We start from the raw sequence: 20,709 nt of genomic DNA on the forward strand, positions 1-20,709 counted from the left end.
GGCCGCCCGAGCAGGCGGGCGGTGCCCGTGCCCCCTCCCCGGGCTGCCTCCGCATCCCCGGGCTGCTTCTGCATCCCCTGGCTGCTTCTGCATCCCCTGTGCCCCTCGGGGGAGCTCCTGGAGAGCAAACCCGGGGCGGCTGCGGGGTTTGCAGCGAGCGCGGGGGTTGCTGCGGGGAGCGCCCGTCCCTCGCCTTCCTCCTCCTCTTTCTCTCCTTGCTCTGGCTCTATTGTCCGCAGCGCCGACCTGGCCAGGTAGGCTGATGCTCGGTGGTGGTGGGGAGAGTGGGGCTGTGCCCTAAGCGTGTTTGCAGTGTGGGTTCTATGGCTTGAGATGCTGCGCTGTGACCCGGCGCTAAATCGCTGCTTTTCCTGCCCAATTTGGCTTCCCTTGCATCGCTTATTGTTCCAGCTTCAGCCCTACCTACATCTCAAACCTTGAGCCAGCGAGAAGAACATTTTCTGGCAGTCTCAAGGTTTTTTTCTCTTTTCTGCCTAGTCTGGGTGTGCTTAAAATCATGTTGGCAAGAAGGGGTTTATCTTGCAGTTTGATCTCTGGGGACTCCTCCTCTCTCTACAGGATTTCACTTGTTCAGGCAGCTTGAGTGTGCTGGGCTCTTTGTTCATTCCCTAAGAAATCTCGAGGCAGTTGTTAAACTGCCCCAGTGGAAGTTAAAAACCCTTTCTTGTGATGACTGTTGCAAGTTGTGAATGGAAGGAGGTGAGAAGATGAGCTCTCTAAAGGGCCAGCAGATTATTGCTGCTTCTCGTCTTGCATGGTGATGTTCTAAAACCTGGTGTCACCAAAGTATATTATTTGAGGTTTTTAGTCTGTGTAAATGGACCTGGAATAGCTTGAGCTTGGCTGGGCTGGCTGTTGCTTGCACTGGCACTGTAATAGCAGGGAGGCTGGTGCCAGCAAGCAAAACCTCCTTGAGACATCTCCTTTGAGGGTTCCTAGTTCCTGCAGGGTTCCCCAGTACCACAGCTATGCTGGTGGCAGTAGTGGTTGTTGTGGTTTTCCTGTCTGTGAGCTGGGAGAAGCACTGCACGGCAGCATTGGGCTCCTCAGAACAGAACCTGTGTGTGTGGGTTTGGCTGAAAGCAGTATGGAAAAGCCACTTTGGCTCTGCTGTGGCTCAGTGCTTCTTGCCAAGAGGTTGATGATGTGTGAACCTGACCTGGAGAATGGGCTTGGGGTCTTGGTTGGGACCCTGCAGACTTCATGTTGTGGTCCACCTTGGTCGAGATCCTTCTTTCCCTGAACCCAGCTGGAATGCCTGCTCCTGTGTCTATTTTTGCTGAACATTTGGAGTTCAGAGTGGGTGTAGCACGGCCTCTCAGCTGCCTTGTAGTCTGCAAACACTTGAATAACACCAGTCAACTTGTGCTTTAATTTCCCCCTTGCTGTTGGTGCACAAAAGCTGGTTTCTGGGCATCAGCAGAAGCACTGGAGCTTGTATGTTGTAGGAGACTTGAACAGTGTAGTAAAGCTCCTTACTATGTGTTTCTCTGCAGTGATTTCAGGTAGGTACTTGTTTAAAAATGAAGACTTCCCTGGAGTTTTGGGTATGATTCACCTGTAAGATCTCTCATTCACTTGGGGCAAAGCATCTTTTCTCATAGGTGCCCAGCTGCCTCTGTTCCAGGACCTTTCTCTATTGCAGCAAGTATGTGGCTTTGTGAGCTGGAAAAGCTGGATACCAAAACCTGGACTGAACACTTTGGAGCACAGTTACTGAGAGTTTCTTCTCTCAGCTGTAGCTTTTGACTGAGGTTAAGCCTCCTGGGAGGCAGAAGCCTGCATTTCTATATACTAAACTGTACTGTAGATGTTTTGTGACCTTTTCCACATCATTTAATCCATCTTTTTCCCCCCTTCTTCTTATTTGTAAACATTTTGCAGGCATGTTACAGGAGAGTGGGATTTGTTAAACATTAGGACTCCATTGGGAAGCATTGAAAAACACAGCAGTTTATTTCTCCTCTGAGCTCAAGATTCTGGAAGAAGTTGATACGAGACCCAAACTCTAGTGTAAACTCCAGTGACCTAATGTGTTTTGATGGATTTAAGTGGTAAACAAGTCCAAAAGCATTTTGGGATCCCTAACTTGTCAGCAGGGCCTCTCTGGGCAACAGCTGGGTGAGCTGTGGCTGTTTACATCCTTTTCCTAGAGGAGCTGTGGGATGATTTCACTTGGCTGACATTTGTTTTTAGTAAAGAGGAATTGGGGTTCTTGGGTCCAGCTGTATGTAGAAAAATAATGCTGAAGAGTTGGCTCAGGGTCCCTTGTGCACCAAGAACCTGCAGCAGCTCAGCTCTTGGGTCAGTCAAGACATGGGTTTGAGGTGGTGGTTTTGATGCTGAAAGAAAGAGCATGTAAATGTTCTTTTCCAGTTCATACAGTGTTTGATTAGTTGGATGGAGGATCATGTCACTTGTGAAAGCTCTGCAAGCTGAATGGCTGAGGTCCAGCTTGCCTTAAGGAAAAATATCACTCCCTGTGAGTACAGGCAAGTGTTGAAATAGGGACCCTATGGGGGTTGTGCCACCTCAGTCCCTTGCAAAACCCAACTGGTCAATACCCTCAAGATCCTGGTCTGGCTGCTGTTTTGACCCTGCTTTAAGCAGCAGGTTGGATGAGCTGATGACCTGAGGAGCCCTTCACATGGGCTTGTGACAGCACATGTAAACTGCTCCAGGGAGCAGTGCCCTGCTCTGTCTGCAGGGGGCAAGGGATCCCTCACTTCTTCAGTGCTTTCTCAGAAATCACTCTGTGACTTTTACTGGGTTCTCATGCCTTGGCTGGGTAGGGAGGGGACTAAAGGGGTCACGTTATATGCTCTTAGCTTTTTTTTATTCTTTGGAAGTTAGAGGCTACAATGCATGACCAAGAATATAGTATATTTGAGCTTCATGTGTCTTTTAAGCTCTCAGTTCAGCAAAACGTTTTCTTAATTGGGGATGTTATGGTCCATGTGCTTCTATTCCAAGCAGTTCAAATGCTTTCATTTGGAGACATAAAAATATCTTAGTTGTGACATGGTGTTTGAGCCTTCCTGCTGCAGATGTAAAATCCATATGGCAGTGAGTCTTAATTGAAACCTGCTGGAGTTATTTTTTTTCCTGCAACATATTATGAGATACTCTTTCTGCAGCTGGCTTGAAAGGATTACCCTTAATTAGATATTTCTAATCAGTTAGTGCTATTCCTTTCTGTAATGCTGTTCCTCTCTAAGAAAGAGGGTTTTGAGTTCTATAAGGCACTTAGAGTTGATATTCTACATGTCAAATGTGGCCTGTGTTGTTTATTAATTATTTTATGCCATGAACTTTAGGTCCACAGCTTTGTTAATCATGTAAATACCTTCAGGTGTGTTGTGTAGTGAAAAAGCTTGCCTGAAATGAGGAGTTGGTCTCCAGGTTTTATAATCCATTCTGGTATTTATTGCTCTTTGGTGAGACCATTAGGTCAGTTTGCAGGGCAGTGTTTGGTGATTGCAAAGAATTTTGGAGAAAGAAAGCTGATGTAGCTTAAAGCGTATTCCCCAAAGTAGATTACTCCAAGAGTTTGGAATGTGTTGGTGGGAGGCTTCAGCTTTAGTGAGATGTTGCTCCATGCATGCAGGAGTTCTTCCCCTCCTAATAATCGTTTCCATCTGCATAGCTGATTCCATCAGTGCCTGGGCTGTTGAGCTGTCTGCAGAATTTAGGTCTCTTGTAAAAATGAGTGTCTTTCTCACTAAATCTTATGTGCTGGCTGTGTATGAGGAGACCTTTGCTGCTGTCATACACAAGAATAACAGGGCAATCCCACTGGGGGACCTTTTAAAAAAAAATTAAAAATATTCTTGTTTGTCTTTCATGTCCTTTTATATTTTTTGAGGGAGAAGTTTCAGGAGAAGAATATCAGGGCAATCCCCACTGGGGGACTTTTTAAAAAAAAATATTAAAAATATTCTTGTTTGTCTTTCATGGTCTTTTATATTTTTTGAGGGAGAAGTTTCAGGACCCTCAAATCTTCTTCCATAATGTCTGGCAAGCTTGCTATTAATGCACTACTTGCCTGAGAGTTTAGTTTGTGTATATAATATGGTTTTTATTTATTTATTTTCATCTATGGTAAGTTGCAGTGTTTCTGGCTACTGGAATTGACTACTATGGCTTGTGGTCTGTGAGGTGTCCTCATGAACATACACGTTCCCATCGTGTGGTGGAGGAAATGACGCCAGATGCCACCTGTGAGACCTCAGGGTGTCAGTGAACAGCTTGGCTGAGACCCAGGCACACTTCTAGTGCACAAATTCCTGTTTGCTGATTTTGCATCCCTAATGTACTTATCTCTTTGTCCCGTTTTGCCCTTTTATGGAAGGTTCCTTCTGAGATGATGGGCTTTGTTAGCAGTGGAGGTGGTACAGACACAAGTAGCTGTTATGTGTGTATTGGGAAGGGGCTGCCAGGAAGTGGTGAGGGCAGTGGCAGGGGGCCGCTTCACCCTCATACACCTTTGGTTCAGGAGCCCCTGTGAAGCAGTGACAGGAGGCTCCTGAGCAAGAGCTCCCATTTTATCCTTAGTTATCCCTACCTGGGTCACCTCATGAAGCACAGAAGAGATACCACTGCAGCTAAGAAACAGTGGAATGGCACAAATGTAGAGTACTCTTCACTCTCCTGGGCAAACTTCTCTTTGAAACATCTTTTTTTTCTGAACTAGTTTCTTTCTCATTGAGGTCAGTTAAGTGCCTGTCTTCTGGAGGTGGCATGACAGATGAGTTTCTCTCTAATCTTCAGTTCTTGGTGAACATTCCCTAGGTTTAGCCTGTGGTGGATGTGGAGAGAATACAATGAGGAAAGGACACGTGTGGGGCATGTGAAAGGCTGCCTTGTAGCACTGCTGGCTTGGGCTGGGAAGATGACTTTTGCCTGAGGCTGTATTCCTGATGGTGGTTGCTATCCAACTTCTGTGAACCTAAACTTTCTCACTGCTGCTGCCAAATGAAGAGTTATGCCAAAATCCCAGGAGCTTGGATTTTTCTGAGTCTCTGTATGGGCACAATTGAGCATGTTGCTAGTTCTTGAAACCCCATTTCTCCTGCTGGATCATACTCCTGAGAAGCCCACCCAAGTGACCAACACTAGAAATAAAAGCAGTGTTGCTTGTCTTGAGGATGCATGGGAGCTTTTGAGTGAACAGGAGCCTGTGAATCCTGCAAAATCCATAGCAGGTGGCCAATATATAATGGAACTGGAAGGATATCCTCTCCAGGCAACAGATAAATACAGCTTTACAGATGAAAGTTGTTTTTGTTGGTCAAGGTAAAGCTCAGACAATGTTAATGGTTGAAAATGGCCGGGGTAACAGTGGAAGGAAATCCTTGCATGCCTGACAGCGGAAGGTAGAGACATGAGGCTGCAGTATATACATCCCTGCAGCTGATCTGAGACACAGTTGTTTTGGTCAAATATCCCAGAGTCCTGGATTTATTCCAGCTTGTGCATAAGAAGGGTAAAAGCAGATAAAGGTAATGGCTGGATTTAGGTGCAGTGTTTCCTCTGACTAACAGGAGAGGAAGGACACCTCCTGGGAGCAGTCCCTCTAACCATATCCCTAATCCAGGAGTTTCAGAGTTCATTCATTTTGTGCTTTCTTGGCCAGCATGAAGTAGGCGTGAAGCTGCTGGATGTTTGCAGGCCAGGAAGAGTTTGGAGGAAGCACAGAGCTGCCAGGTCAGTTGGGAGAATTCAAAGCTTTATTAAATACCAGCATGAATCATGGAAGAAGTGTTCTGGAGAATGGCTTTTTTTGCAAAGCTTATTCTAGCTGCTACTATGTGTTAGCTGGAAGAAAACCTAGCTGGGGGGCAAATCTGTAAGTAGGACCAAGGAATTGTTTCTTTAAGGCTTTCCTGTGAACTCTGCTGGTAAGGTCTGTGTAGTTTTGGAATGGATTAACATTACCTCATTGTCAACAAAGCAGATGGCAAAGCAAAACTAGTCTTTGTAAAGATTGAGAAGCTGCTGCCTGGTTTCTAACTGGGTATTTATGAATGGCATTTAACCCTAAACGAGTTCTTTTTCTGACAATAGTGCTGAGTGAAGTGCCATGGTTCATCTGGACCTCTCAAAGTTGCAGGAGGATGTACCCTGTGAATCCAACTGTTTTACATGAGCTCATTAGGTAAAAATCAAACAAGGGTTGAGTCCCATTTCAACGGGTACTGTAACTTGTTAACTCTAATTCATTACTTCATTAATTCACAAGTTCACTAACTCACCTGCTTATGAGGAAGCCAGTTTCCCAGCTGATGGTGAGAGCACTTGTCCTCCCACTTCCATCATGGTGTAAGTATCACAGCAGGAGCCCTCAGCAGTGTGGGTCCTGATGGGTCAGCTTGGAAAGTTTTTGGGTAAGGTGACGTACTTACACTTCCCATCAATGAACTTTGGTTTCTACTGTTCCTGTGGGTTGTTTCAGTTAATTCTGAAGAATTTTAGTTTTATCAGAAACTGTCTTTTTCACAGCTGCAAGGACAGCAGGTCTTATCTCCTCCTCTCCTTTGCATCTGCCATAAGTGTGGCTCTTGCTTTGACCCAGAGGTGCTGCTCGCTGCTCCCAGTGCAGATCATGCTAAGATGTGTACAAAAGCTTGGTTGTGCAGACCAGCCTGGTTAAAACATATTGTCTTGACTGTCAGTTTGGCTGTAAGAGTTTACCAGACTTACTAGAGCTGTGAGGTGAATCACAGTTGCTATAGTTTGTCTGAACATGTGTGTCTCTTTAGATCTACTTTTATGAAAACTTTGTAGCTTTCAGCTCACCTATGAGTCTGAATTGAATTTTTCCTTCTTCAGCTTGTTGGATTCACTGTGCTTGTTCAGCACATGATCTCTGATGTCTTCTTTTTGCCTTTGCAACAACACTGTGTCACTCTGAACTTGCACACTGGTTGTAAACTGAAGAATAAAAATCTCTCTTGCAACATCACTCGACGCTGACACCTGAGACTTCATCTGTCTGATCTCCTCGGCCCTGCAGTTTGAGCAGTGGATTTTTATACAAAAGCAAACAGCACGTGAGGCTTTATAGGCTCTAGTCTCTGTCTGACCTGTGAGATGATCTTGCATCATTCACCTCATCTGCCCTATCTTCTTCGTCCTTTAAATCCTGCACTATAGTATTTGGAAATGTGTGTAGCAAGCTCTTCTCTTCCCCTCGTTGGCCTCTAAGTCCTACATCATGCTTGATTCTGGCTCTCATGAAGACTCCTGGTAATTAAACTTTGTCATTAATGTTTTGGAAGAACAAGCCCTCTCCTAATGAGTTAAGGAACTCTTGGCTACTAATAGCTCTGTAGGAGCCCTGAGCTGTGTTGTGCAATCAGGTTTAGCATCTCAACCAGTTTTGTTCTGGCTATTGCATCGTTTATAGATGAAACTAGTACAAACAAGCTCCATGTGGTGCCTTCAGAGCAGGGTGCCAGCAGAGCAAATATAGTGACAGCTGACTTTTCTTCTTAAACTTCTAAGCCTTTCAATCAGCAGCCCAGTCCTGTTTCTGTCTCAGCTCTCTTCTAGAGGACAAACCATGCTAATGTCCACAAATGTAAATGATGGGCCACCTGTAATGTCTCCACACATGGAGAAGTTTAGATCCTCCAGATGGACCTGCTAGTGCTGAAGAGATGACAAAGTAGAACAGAAGCCTGTTAGGATAAATGATGCCACTTCTGAGTACAAGCACAACTGTTGCTTATGAGTCCTTGACACTCAGAATTGCCTGACTGCTTAACAAGTACTTTTGCTACTAGGCTATATTAAATTGGCTTTTTATTTTGGAAAGAGTTGATTGAGCAACTGGGATCTGTAAAAATGCTATTCCCTTTGAGAGGGGGGTGTCATTCTGTCCTGTTGCTCAGGGGTTGATGGGTGTCTCACCCCTAAATGACCACGATGTCATCGGGTTCCCAAGGGAATGTCTTGTGTGGAGGGACAACAAGTAGGGATCTCTTTGGTAGCTATTTTTCTCAGGATATTGAAAGAACTTGGAGTGTCTGGGTGAGCGATACAGTTTTTATTATAACCATTTGACAGAACAAGCTTCAGTAACACAGAGAGGGTTCCAGTCTGATCTCAAGTAGCTTCAGCTAGTCTGACCCAAGGGACATTTTTAAAACTGTAAGATACTAAAATCTATCGAAAGACAAACAAAGCATTGCTTTGAAAGCTGCATCTGGTTTTTGTCCATGCTCTGATCTTTAGGTGTGCTACTTTTAATCTTAATAAACAGCTCCGTTGTGTAGCTATGATCAGGTCACTCCTACATTTCTCCTCCCTTTTTCTTGCCATCCTTGCTAAAACTCGAGCTTATCTGAGTCAAGCTATCAGTAGCTGTTGTTTAGCAGTCTCACAACCTTGGTAGCTCTGAACCATTTGCTTTTACCCCATCGTGGGGCCATGCCATCTGCATGACTTCTTTTTTCAGGAGTGGATGTTTGGCATTCTTTGGGTAGTAACTCCTGTGGGATGCCTGAGCACACTGACTCACGGCGAGTCCAGCCCAGGGAGCCCATCCTGTTGCTCGTCATTAGGGTGCAGGAAATAAACAAGATGACAACCTTATCTATCATGTCTTTGCCCTGAGAACTGGGACAGCAGAGTAAAATAGTCCATTTCTGACACTCTATTTGTAGCTCTGTTGCCCCATCCATTTCACAGATGGGAACAGAAACTTCAACTTGCAAAAAAATCAGAATCAGGTTTGTGAAACGGGCTGGGGTGTGAGCTTGGGAATTTCAGCTCTTGCATACTTTTTTTTCTTCTGTGAAAATTAGGGAGGTGCCAAGTGCTCTGTGAAGGTGGTGCTGGGGGTGAGCTCTGCAGCTTGGACTGCAGTCCCAGGTGAGCTCAGCTGCTGCAGTGGGGCTGCCATGAGGTGACTCACAGCAGCAGGGAACTGACTGCTGATCCTTGGTCTCAGCTGCCCCTCTCCTGTCACACCTCGGAAATGGTGTGTGGCACTTGGTCAGCTGGCTGCAGAGCCCCTGCCTTTGAAGGAGGTGGACAAGCAGAGTGGTGGTTATTGATCTGGTGCCTCTCAGTTCTTTCTGCCTTGGAGTGTCTAGCAAGAAAGCTGCAGTTTTTGCAAGGCACAGCACCCTGCAGATGTCACATGTGTTTGAATAGGGAGGTAAACAAGGTCATCCCCAGAAACCCACTAACACTTCTAATTTTATACACTTCAAAAATGCCCAACAGGCAGAACCATGCTATATTTAAGTTAGTACGACTTGGTTATTCATCAGAATAAGTGTTTTTGTGCATTAAGAATAGCTGCTGTGTCTGCACTTCCTCCCATTGTTACAGCTCTTCCTTGAGCAGTGCAAATGTTTTGGGTGATTAAAACTACATTTACAGTAATAATTAGGTTTCAGAAACTTTGCAGCTTGCTTATCTAAACATAAAGAACATAGGAATTTTTTTCTTTCCCCTTCACTAGCCCAAGCCATGACACTATTGGCAAGCTTGGGCAGCTGAAGGAAGTGCTGTACTCAACCACTGGTCCGTGTCTGGTGATCTCTGCTCAGAGCTGCTGCTTCTCATGGTCATGTCATGAAGTGGCTCTGATTGGCAGCCACCTCGCCCTGCTCTCCTCCAGCACCACATCCCACTGGATATCAGGGCTTTCCCTTTAACCTGATTTTTAAAATGTATCTTTTTTTTTTTTTTTTTTTTTTTTCCTTAAATGTGAGATGAATAGCCATCTGCCTGCAAACAGTCTCAGCTTTGGAAACATCTGTTCTCACTGTTTGGCCACTGCCTGAAGTCCTAATCCTGCATTTGTCACAGGTTGCAGTAAAGCAGATTATGTGCTCTGACATCCAGCCTGTGGCTCTGGGTTGTACAGGGCGGGCTTGGCCATTCAGCAGCAGGTCTGAGCTACCCAAAGTGGGGGTGGAGCAGGGGGGCTGGGTGGGATGACCTGGGCAGTGGGGAAGGTGATACTGCAGTTCTCTGCTTGCCCTGGGTTGATGCCTCAGCTCCCATGGCCATGCCTGCATTTGTCCCAGCAGGACGACAGATGAGCTCTTGTCTTGTGAAGTTGGGTCAGGAGCAGAAGCATTTTGTAGGGCCCGAGTGTTGCTGTGGCTGCTTCTTGGCAGGGGTTGAGCTGGAAGATGCTTGTTGGATCTCTCAGCTCAGGGCAGAGCTGAGAGATCTGGTGTTGTGGGACTGGCTGCTGGCTGCCTGTGCCTGTTACCCTGCTGTGATGGCAACTCTGTGCTTGGCCCCAGGCCACAGCCTGGGCGCTGCCTCCCTGGCAGATGGGAACAAGTTGGGACTTGGATAATCTCACCGTCTGGGCGACTCCAGAAAGTGTAATCTCTTAATCTTAGTGGGTCCACGTGATGGATAGGTAACACTACTTGAGGATTTTCTTGGTATATGATGGTATGGAGAGGGGATAAATTGTTTATAGGCTTTCTGAATATTATATACTCTGTAAAAATAAATCTATTGGAGAAAAAAAATATAACTGTGTGCTAGAGATGTTCAGCTATGTTCAGGATTTTCCACTCTGCTGCACGTTGCAGTGTCTTTCATTTGCCTTTGATTTTCATGGGAACAAAATACTTGAATGCTTGAAAAACTTAATGCTGCCATATGACTTTGCAAAGTAGCTCATGAATGTGGTGTTTGAGCTGACCTGAAGTCACAGATGCTGAGTGTTCAAGACAGGTCTCCTGGGCTGGTGGGGTTCCCTTGGTCTGGCAGAGGATTCCTGCAGTCTCTAGATCTCCAGCCTGCAGGTGCTTTGCCCAGCTAAAATTGTTTATTGTCCAAAAGCTTGTTGAATGTTTTTGCCCCTTCTTTTTGGTGCTGAAAAATTCAGGTTTACTGAGTGAGCCAAGTCATGTCTGTTTGGCAGGATGTGTAGATACCTTCAGAAATAACTCATGCAATAAAGCTGTGATAGTAACAGTGCTATCACTGTACCAGTGATTCATTTGAGCTAATTGGATTCTGAGAACATTAGTATGTCTCTTTGTCTCCATATCTGCGTAAGATTCAGCTCCTGTGATCCAGATGATGCTGTCCTAGTGAGCTTGGCTCATCTCTGATTACATCAGGAAGACTGTCTTGGTGCATGAAGCATGCTGGAGAGCTTGAAACTGGAGTTGGAATCTTTATCTTGATTCACTCTGTCTGAAAATGCAGATTCAGCTGTCCCTGTGTCCTATTCCTCCACCTCTTTTCTCACAAGCAAGGAAATAAACTTGATTATTCCTCTTAAATGCCATGAACAACCCATGTCTGGATAGGAGTGAACTTGTGTAGGTGGTTGTACAACTGTTATTATTCAGAGATCTTGAACTTTCAGTAATTCTTGTGATCTGTTTTACATGAGTAATCAGAGCTGAATGTACTACTAAAGAATTTTGTTTTCATTCTGGATACTTTAAATTCTCCTCAGTTGTGCAACAAGCCTGCCTGATTCTCACTGATGCGTTAGGAACCTGTGACAATGCAACTCACTTGTACGAGTGATTGCCAGCCCATCTGTCTGAAAATCTGCCTGTCAAAAAGAGCAAGGAACATCTCTGAGGGCTAAAGGAAAGGTACTTGTGGGCTGTTGTGCCCTAGTGCTTGCAGTACTGGCAACTTAGATTTGCATTTGTGTACAGAAAGAGGAATGGCTTGAAGGCCAACCACTTGTTTCAGGGCACTCTGCGCATGGTGGGAAGCCCTTTGGAGAGGCTGGGGGCTCTCTGGGGAGAAATAAAGCTGTTCTGAGTTGGGAAAACAGCAAAGCTTAGAGCAGACACATTCCCTCTCAGAGATGTTTTTGTCCTCTCCTGTCTCATGGCTCAAACCCTGGACAGTTTGTGTGGTCACATACGATGGTGTAACCCCTCTCTTTGATGTAGTTTTGCAGCAACCCCTACCTCTGTACCTGAATAAAAGCATCCAAATTGCTTTGATTTGCTTTTTGTGCTTTGCTAAGGTCTGTAGCATTGGATGAGTTATTGTATAATGTGCTGGTTTAGGGGGGCAGGATTTTTCCAGCCCCATTCGGTGCTGTTGGAAAAGCTGTGTCTCAAAGAAGGTCTCCAGTGGTTTATCTCTGGAGCTGATGGAGGAGGAACTATATAGGTAACTGGAGTTTTGGATTTATTCCCTTATGATTCTTATTAACACCACGTGTAGTAGGTAAGCTAAATAAGAAATGGAACAGTGTATATGCAAAGGCAGGACTGTGGGTCTGTCAGGATAAGGAGCAAGGCAAGGGAAGCCAGATCTCACTCCAGCTGCACACAAGAGCTTTTCCACAGGTGTGTTTAGTTACCTGAAGAAAGAGCCAGCTCTGGCAGGCTGATACCTCCTCACTGCAGGGCTGTCCTCTAGTTTGCTTCACAGTGCCTAAAACTTGAAGGGAAGAAATTGGAGATAAAAGAGAAGGAGGGAGGTGGGGGGAAAATATCACAGAATCATAGAACATTTTGTGTTGGAAGGGACCTTGAAGATCATCTAGTTCAGCATCCCTGCCATGGGCAGAGACACCTCCCACCAGATCAGGTTGCTCCGAGCCCCATCCAACTTGGCTTTGAACACTTGCAGAGATGAGGCAGCCACAATTCCCTGGGCAATCTGTGCCAGTGTCTCAATACCCCAACTTTTGCATGTTTAGTGTGGGGAGCCATAAGAGGCCCAGACCAAATAAACCCCCTCTGCCTGCCCCTGGGGCCTGAAACTGTGTTTGGACATAGCCAGAGGCTGGGGATGTGAATGAACCCTGGGAAATGGGTGTCATTTGATGTAGCAGGGAGGGTGTTAACCAAGATCCCTCTGGGACATGGCCAGGGCTCTGCCCACAGACAGGCTTGGGATGGAGGTTGGGCTGATCCTGCTCGGTGGAGGGTGCACAGGGGGATGGTGACAGGGGTTTGGGCAGCTGGGCAGTGCTCCTTCTGCAGCACATGGGCTGCGTGTTTGCAAGGTGGGGTGGAAGCAGTGGTTGGAAAATAGCTGCATTTGTGGGTGAGGAACCAAACTGAGGCAGCCTCTGTGTGCTTTTATGAAGAATTGTCTCCAAAATAGCTCCTGCTGCCCTGTAAGCTGTTGCAGGCAAAGCAAGATGAGCCATTGGTCCAGTTTTACTGGGATTATTGGAAGCAAGGAGCAGGGTTTTTACCTGTTCTGGAGAGGCTTTGCATGTCTTAGCTAAGGAAATTTTAAAATAAAAGACTTGTTTGTGCCTTTACCTTCAGGATTATGAACAGTAAATGTCAGAGGAAAGGGAAGTTACAGAAATGCTGTGAAAGGAGGTTTGGTGGAGAGAATAACAAGGAAGGAACAAAACCTGTTAGGACAGGAGGGACACAGAAATGTGATTGCTTTAACTCCTTGCTTGCTCCTGGGCTGCATGTTGGTGAGATTTTTAAAAAGGCTCTGGATCTTGCACAATCCTCTCTGTGGGTGTCACAGCTCTGTGCTGCTCTTTCAACACCAGTGCCTCACATCCAGCTGGGATTTACTCTCGGCTACGGCAGCAAATGCTGAATTTGCTTTTTTAATAAGCACTTGGGTTTTTTACTGCCCCCCTCCCTGCCCCTGATTCCCAGGGAGATGCTTTTTTTTTTGCTTTCCTTGCTGTTCTCCTACTTCAGGGAAGTGCAATTTTAAGGAGTAAATATGCCGTTTGACTCCTCCTTCCCAGTGTGACGGTGGGAGTGACTTTTGCACAGGGCTGAGGCTGGAGCCAACGTTTAGCAAGCCTTAACTTCAGCCCGAGCTCGGGAAGAACTCCTTGCTCTGCTCTGCTGACTGGGAGGGCTGGCTGTGGCCTGTGTGCCCCAGCCTGTGTCCTCCAGCCTGTGTCCTCCAGCCTGTGTCCTCCAGGCGTGGGCGGCTCAGCCTTGGGCACTGGTTGCCTTGGAGGTGCAGGTGGATTTACTGTCACTTCTGCTGGGTCTGCCCGGGCAGGTGGATGAGGGCAGGGAGGAGAGGATGTTCAGGCCCACCTGCTCAGCACCCCGTGGGTGATGAGGAGCAGCTCTTTGTCAGCAGCCGTGGGTCTTGGCGGCCGCTCCTCGACTCGACGGTGGAGAGACACGGATGGATTGACTGCCCCTCTCCTCCTCACCGGGACATGGACACGCGTGGCCAGCGTGGCTGTGGGGTGGCCAGAAGTGGGATGTCCCGTCCCCGGGTGGTGCTGGTGCCCGGGCAGCCGACCAGCCTTGGCAGGTAGGGAGCAGGTTTGGCCCTGCAGGAGGGCACAGCTCGTCTTCCCCAAGGGTGTAGAGGTAGAACAACACCTGGGGCGGGATTGCGTGGAAACAAGGTACATTTCTAGAGGTGAGCAGGCTGTAATAGGCTCTTAAAAACTGTATGTTGACTGCCTTGATCATGAGATGAAAGCTATTGAAATCCCCCTTTCATTTAATTAACTCTCCAGTGGGGTGAATGGAATCAGCTGTGGAAATGGGACCTGGGGGCGTGTGCATGGCTGGGGGGGCTGGGAGGCAGCCCGTGTGTTTCCTTGTGATTCAGTGGCACTGCTGCCCTGGCAGCTTGAGGGGTTGGAGGCTGTTCAGTGGTTTGTAGAATAGTCAGAAGGTGAGAACTCTGTGTTTACCAGTATTTCACAAAGCATGCATGCTGAAGGGTGCGACTGAAAGTGGAATTACTTTGCTTGACAAACACTGCTGCATGTGTGCTTAAGTAACATTACAAAGACCTATGACTTTGTTTAGTGTGTATTTGCATCAACTTGGAAGTCGCACAAAGTTTCAGACATCAGCCTGCTACAATAATACAAACACATTGGTTTTGGGTGAATGTACTCACAGTGATTTTCTTTCTAACAGCAGCTCACAATTTCAAGTTCTGTCTGACTTCTTATTTTTCCTATTCTACTTTGACCTTGTGTGTAGAAGCAAGAAATGAAATATTTAAAAGATCCCAGGCAAAACATGAGATGTAAAACAAAATAAAATAATAAGATTAGGGGGCATGACACAAGGATAATATGCTGAATTACTTTCAGGTTACTCATTTGAGAGAGAACTAGTCTGACACCTTGAGTATTGCAGCGTTTCTTTGGTAACAATAAAAACAGTCAGTCTCAACTGGGGTTTTTTGCCAAAGACATTAGGTGAGTTCCAGTGTCTGGACTGGTGCCAGCACACCTGGATGGTCAGGTCTGAGGAGGTGCTACAGCAGGAACCCCAAACTTGCTCACTGACTTTGACCAGAACACTTCACTTCTGGCCAGGGGCAGTTGCATCTGTTCACTCGAGGCTCCCCAGCGGGTGAAATGTGTCCCGTGTTTGTGTGAAACTGAGCCTCTCTGCCAGGATTGACCTACAACCTGCCTGTAGAGTGAGGCAATGAGACACCATCCATCCTGGTTTTCTAATTAATTGCCATTAATGACTGTTTATTTTGCAGCAGTAACCATGGCATGCTCATTGGTTCCCATTAAGGCACCTACTGGCTTGCCCAGCAATGCTGGTTGGGCCTCCAAAGCACTGCTGAGGAGGAGCCTCTGTGGAGGCAGCTCTCCCTGCCTCATCTTGTGCAGCTTGTGGTCCATAAGGTGGGTGGCCCTGGGCTGGCAAGTGGCACTCTAGTTACTAGTTATAGAATTAGTTATAAATCTCAACCACGGGAAGGCTTTTTGTGGCAAGGTAATAGCTAAGAACTTTGTCTTATGTGCAATCTCTTACCTGAGAAATCCAAGCAAGGAGCTTACGGCTGTCCTGCCCATGTTTCTGCATCCCTACATCCTGTGCATGAAGGGTATCTGGATTCCAGCACATCTCTCAAGCTCTCCCTGCTTTGTGCTGCTGAGCAGGTTCTCCTCAGGACCTCTTCAAAGTCTCTTGGCTCTTCCCATACATCTGAGCAACAACTTACAATCACTTATTCCCTGCTGTCAAGTAGATACAGAAGGGGTCACAGGAAGAAATGAGTTCTAACATCCTGGTTTGCTCTAGGTTGGATATTAAAGAAATGTAGGGGAAATATTTATTAGGTGTGAATCTGCTTTTGTAAAAAGCCTTTGTGTTAATGAACAATCACACAAAGAATGAGTTCACAGGCTTTTTATAAAGGATTCAAACACAACCAGGCTTTCCTCTGAAAGCCCTGTGGTCCCTCATCCCTTTGCCCCTAATCTGGGCAGCTGAGGTGTGTAGAGGTTGAGCATCCTGCCTAAAGTCACAGCAGTGATGGAGACAAAGTCAGGACATCTCATCTGATGTAACAGCTGCATGTTTTGAGGAGGTGTTCAGCATCTGGGAGGTATTGACTCATTCTGTTCTTAGCCAGTGTGTGCTACAGAGCTGTGACAGCCAAGTCACTGAAGGGCAGTGAGTCCATGCCAGCCATTACATGGGAATCCTGTTCACAAGCTCAGCCCTTCTGCAGCTGGAAGGAGCCCAAGCAGCTTCTGTGCTGAGGACAGGGTGATGGGTAGGAACAAGGATGTGGGAGCTCCCATTTGTGGCCAGTGCCACTGGTCTGTGGGCTTTGTTGCCTGGTGTCAACCTGTTTTGGCATCCTGGTGCTGTGCTGGTAGGTGGAACTGGAATGGCAGGCCAGGTCTTTGTGGCTGCTGGACAGACAAAGCTGTTTGTGTGTTTAGATGAAGGTGGATTCAGTGGAGTGTGTGAAGATGGAAATAGGGATGAGAGCACCACCTTTTAATTAATGATTCTCATATAATCATCTGGTAGATCATGCTTATCAAATCACAATTGCATTAAAGATCACAGTACTCCTAAAGCTTTGTTTTGGCCAGATACCCCCTTCTTGCAGCCGGATTTCCGTGTCAAGGAAAGGTTTTTCCTGCTTGGCTTAGTGTGCTGAGGCAGGGAAAGTGAACAACGGGCTGGTCTGCAGTGACCTTAGAGTGAAACCCAAAAACATGTACAAAGAGCACAGCTTATGTTTTGGGAAGCCAAAACAAACTCTAGAGTGATGGGACAGACACCCAGCTAATAGACTAAACTGCTTTGAATATTTTTAATTTGGCTGGATCTGCATGGGCTTATCAATCCTGTGGTTGCTCTGCTCTGAGTTTCGGTCTGAGACACCTCCAGGCAGGGCTGTAATTACAGGAAAATTTTGCTATTCCTTAGCTTGCTTGTGTAGACATTTCCTAGACAGGATGGAGACAATTCTACTTGGAAGGAAGGCCTGAGACACAGGGATTGAGATGGAGTTTCTTTGCCCTTATATACTTTGATAGAAATAGTCACTGTCAGGCAAGTTACAACTTTATTTAAAGCTCCCAGTGCTGTGGTGGAGGTAACCTCTGGGGTTTGGGTCCAGCACTGGAAGTGATGGATGAGCTAAGCTAGAGAAACGTGTTGCACAGAAGCATCAAGATCCAAATCTTTCACTCCACATAGCACTGGGCAAATGGTGGCTGCTCTGTCTTCCTGGGGTTACCAGGGATGCCAGGCCAGGAGTTGGGGAGTGACTTCTTGTCGTTAGGGTGAGGGAAAGCTGGATCTGGTGAGAAGCTCTCCATGCATGTGGGGCTCTCTGGCATGTCCTCTGTCTCACTGGCAGAACAGGCTTCTTCAAAACAACCTGAAATGACGCTGCTCCACGAGCTGCTTGCATAATGGAAGATCTTGATAAACTGATTGCTGTGGTACTGACAACAAGCTGTAATCTTATTAGCAAATTGGAGTAGTAACATCTGAGCTATTCTTGCTGGTACTGTAGAGACAGACCTTCACGTAAGGCCGTCCCGTGGGTGTGAAGTCCTTGACAAAATGCCTTGATGCAAACATCAGTGGTGGTTGGCAGCTGTGCTGGAGAAAATAGCCTGGGCTAGAGGCACTGTGACTTCTTGTAGGGGATGCTCCTGGTGAAACTGTATGAGCAAATCCCCTGTGGTGAGAGATATGCAAAGATGTCTGTCAGCAGTGGCAGCCTGCTTCTAAGAGTGTTTTAATTCTGGCTCTTTTGTTGCTTTGGTTTAGTTAAGCCAGGGAAAGTAAAGCATAGTAACAGTCTATAGGGTAAGTTACTGTTCATCACTGCCACAGTAATTTGATAATTAGCCTGTCTTTACTGTCTGGTCCAAGGAATTTGAGCCAACCAGGTGCTTTTCATTTTCTCTCAAAAGTAGACTTCAGTTTTGCTCTTTTGTTGCTTGGTGTGGGGAGGAGGTAAGTGGTGGTGTGTGGTGTTTGGTCTTTGTGTACATAATTCGGGGAATTGTAAGTGTTAAAAAGCCATGCCTGAAAAATTGACATTAGAGATTTCTTTTGGTTTAGAATGTCAGTAGGAAGGTTGTGCAGTTTGTGTCCACAAGGGATCTCCTGGAGAAACTTGCTATCTTGGTGTTGGAAATGGAGTCTTGTGTAACTCTGTCTGAAAGAGGTATCTGATTATGCATATTTCGTCTGAGATTTTGATAATGAGTAGATTGACTTCTTTCGTTTAGGGAGTTGTTCTTATATTAACACTGATATCTTTGACAGACTGAGGTTCAAACTATCAATACAGTCAGTAAGCAAAATAGACCTATATTTTATACAGCTATAGATGTTGCTGATGTTTCTGGATGCCTTTTATCCTACTATATTATTTTAAACAAGAAAACCTATCATGTTATGAACTGTGGTGGGCTTATTTTTAGATAATTCTTCCTCTTCAGAATTAACTACACTGTTCTTCATGTGGGTTTAAACTGCTTGCTTAGAGTAGGAGCTTGGAAGCAATGTGAAGAGGAACTTTTTTTGTGTATGGACTTCTTTGTTTCTTTTAATCCTGTGTTTTTGAACCCATCATTTGTTTTTTGACCTTGAAGCAGATGCAGTAAACTGTGTGTGTTGTGACATTAACATATCTTTGTTATCTTAGGGTCTTTATCTGTCAAAATGCTACAATCAGTTGATAGAATAATTTCTTACCATTTATTTTCCTTTTAAAAGAACTTGTTTCATGCTAGTGATCTGAATTACTATGGTGTGACTTGGTGTGCTGCTCCTAATATGGTGCTGAGGTTAATGCAAACTCCTTCCATCTGTTGCTTGGTTTTGTGTGTGCCTTTGTGCTTGCTCCAGGCCTTTGGAAACATCTTTAAAAACCTGCTGCTTGTGTGTGGAAGGACTCCCCTTTAATTCTTCTCTTCCTGTTGCTTTTTTCTCATCTTAGTTTTTCTGGAAACCTTATTAAATTCATTTTCTTGGCTTACACTTGTCACCTGCTGTTCTGTTTGAAATGTTTGAGAAGGAACCTCTTTATTTACTCATCTGCTAGAGAGCCATTTCAATGAGGGAAGGATGTTGAGCAAGCAGTGGAGTAGTTTAGGCAGCTACAGATCCTTTGAGTAGCTCTCCAACCAGAATGATTCAAGCCTGGGATGAATAAAATGCATAGCAACAATGTTTATTTTATTTTTATATTCAAGATGGCCAAGAGTTGCAGGAGTGTTTACAGTATATTTGCTGTGTGTTGACAGTATCTAGGAACAGATCAAAAACTACTCTGAGACTGCACAATCTAACCCAGGACTGTTGACCCACCAATGCTCAGTGTCAGCAACAAGCAGACCTTGCTAAGAGCTACTCGTGCTCCCCAGAGAGGGTTTGGAGAAGAAATAATTTCAATATGAACTATATAAGGTCAATGCAAGTCTAATTTCTCGTAAGTCTGCTGTTAATATTGTTAAGTCAGGGTTAGACTGAAGGTGTTGCAGAGTCAGCTGAACGAATTGCAAACCCCATTAAAACTGGCTCTGCTCTTAAACAAGAGAAGGTTGAATTGGGGTGGTCAGTCTTTCCACAGAGTAATTCCTTTTCAGTTGTCCTTAAGTAGATCTTTCTGACAGTCTCCTTTCTGTTACATTAATTTAAACAACTTTATAATCTCAAGCTTCTTGTTAGGTTGACAGTGCAACTGAGTGAACTTGATTATTCCATGTGCTCTTTGCCTGGTGGCAACGGAGCGATTAACACTTTAAGCCAACAAGCTGCACTGAACTGTTGCTGTTTATACATCCTGGGTTGCCCTGTTGACTTGGGAATGTGATGGGGAAGAGAATAGTCTTTTAGATGAATCTAAAAGTAACCTTCGATCTGGGTAGCTGGATGTATAAAATGCTGAGAAGGTTGTTATTAAAATATTTAGACCAGAGAAGAAAACATTTTTTTAATGGACAGGCCTGACTTTTGTTTTTATGTTGTTTTGTGAGGCAGGGCTAACTAGGTTTGTAGGGCTGGGCTTTAGGTCCTGCTATTGCTGTGTAGAGCTGCTATGTGACAGTAGCATCCTGCACCTTGGTGAAATAGTGTTTAGTGCCTCCATTTGAGAGGTACGTGAGGTGGAAAAAAAATTAGAAAGGCATTTGGGATGTTTGACACACAAGCAGTTCAAATCTGACTCTCCTGGAGCAGGCACACAGTGTGACTGATGGTGAAGCTTTTTGGTGCAAGCACTACTAGATCATATGTATTTCCATATGTGGAAAGAAGCAAAATAACTATGGTACAAAGCATGAGCCAGAGTAGGGTGGTGCACAATAGTTTGCTGTGGTTTGGTAAGACTGTGTTCTTGCACCAATTCTGTGTTGTCTTGGTATGGACTGAAGGGATGGCAGATAAAAAATACATGCTGGTGAGGCTATAGTCTGAAACCTGGGCTGTGGGGATGTTGGGACCTTTCTCAGATGTGCAGCAGGAA

The sequence above is a fragment of the Chaetura pelagica genome, unplaced genomic scaffold (genome assembly GCF_000747805.2).
Source record: "Chaetura pelagica isolate M959 unplaced genomic scaffold, ChaPel_1.0 scaffold143, whole genome shotgun sequence".
NCBI lineage: Eukaryota > Metazoa > Chordata > Aves > Apodiformes > Apodidae > Chaetura > Chaetura pelagica.